At 42.3% G+C, this 1419-nt stretch overlaps 1 protein-coding gene across 1 annotated transcript in view; it reads left to right on the top strand.

Moving 5' to 3' along the window:
• The window catches only part of BMPR1B (bone morphogenetic protein receptor type 1B), a 541891-nt gene that overhangs the window by 419100 nt on the left and 121372 nt on the right, over window positions 1–1419 (top strand). The window lies entirely within an intron of this gene.

Here is a 1419-nt window from a genome sequence, read left to right as displayed (position 1 = left end):
CAGCAGGAGATCGGAGATGCTCTGTTCACCAGGGCATATCTTGGGATAACAAGGAATGATGGTCACAAACTGACGGAAAGCAGATTTAGGCTAGATATCAGGAAAACCTTCTTCGTGGTAAGGGTGGCCAAAATTTGGAATGGGCTTCCAAGGGAGGTGGTGCTCTCCCCTACCTTGGGGGTCTTTAAGAGAAGGCTGGATAGACATCTGGCTGGGGTCATCTGACCCCAGCACTCTTTCCTGCCTAGGCAGGAGGTCGTACTCGATGATCTGTTGAGGTTGAAAACTGCTGTCAGAATAATTGAGCCTGCAGAAGATATTTACTAATGTGTCACCTAGCACTTACAGTTCAGCAGTAAACCAAGATTTTCTTATATACTGTGTAACAATTTTCATTAACCAGTTCAAGATTTTCTCTTGTTCTTTCTTGCTTGTTATTAATAGGAAAAGGCAAACTGGGCATTACCCATTCTTCTACATGCTTCCAAGAGCCCTTCAGTCCAAAGTGCTTCACAGCAGTGCTGTCTCCTCTTTTGGGGCCCTCAGGGCTGGGAGGAAACCATGAGGTGCTTTGCTGGTTCATGGTGTGCTCCTTGTTGGTCATCACTGAAAAGAGAAAGGTGGCAAAGTAGAGAGATTCAGTTGATCTCCCATGGGAATGGCATGGAAAGTTCAAAGCTCCTGGGGAATCAAAAGGAATATGGGAAGAGAATACCTAAAGCTGGGAAAGACCTGGGACGGTTGTGAATAGTACAGAGTACTTTGCATGCATCTTTGGGAGAGAAGCGATAGCAAGTATTGGATGTGGTGCCCCCCTGGCATGTGTTTTGAGGGAGCCAAGGATATGAGACTGGAAAAGATGGAGGAGCAGAGAAAGGGAATACATGAACTTGAAATAAGTGAAATCAAGCACTTATTAAAACAGATACAAAGGGAGGGAACACAGAACCCTGGGTAGGGGAGAAAAAGATTGGGAAGTTTGAAGACACATTTTTAGGAATGTAGGAAAGAGTGAGGAGCAGTTTAGATGATGTAGAACTGAGGAGGAATACAAAGGAGACTAAAAGCAGAGCAAGTGAGGGAAACAATAGCAAAGGGAAAAATGAATAGGAAAAACCATAAAGCTCTTAGACAGAAGTTGGATTAATTTTTTAAATGTTTATGGAGATAAAAATGAAAAAGAATGAAGAGAAAAACAATTTTAAAATGCCGTGGAAAAGTCAGACTGAGGAAAACCAAACCTTTAAAGAAAAGATGCACCAAAAAACAAGGTAAAGAGAGAGAGAGAGAAAAAAAGGAGGCAAAATATTGTAACCAGATGGTCCCTTTCTGTTGTGAATGTTGAGGAGAGACGAAGATTGCAAAAAGCCATTCTTCTTACTGCTAGTTCAAGAACCAAGTACAGGATTTCTCATACTA

The sequence above is a fragment of the Gavialis gangeticus genome, unplaced genomic scaffold (genome assembly GCF_001723915.1).
Source record: "Gavialis gangeticus isolate Ggan-Ray unplaced genomic scaffold, GavGan_comp1, whole genome shotgun sequence".
Lineage (NCBI taxonomy): Eukaryota > Metazoa > Chordata > Crocodylia > Gavialidae > Gavialis > Gavialis gangeticus.
This window is presented reverse-complemented; position numbering and strand designations above follow the sequence as displayed.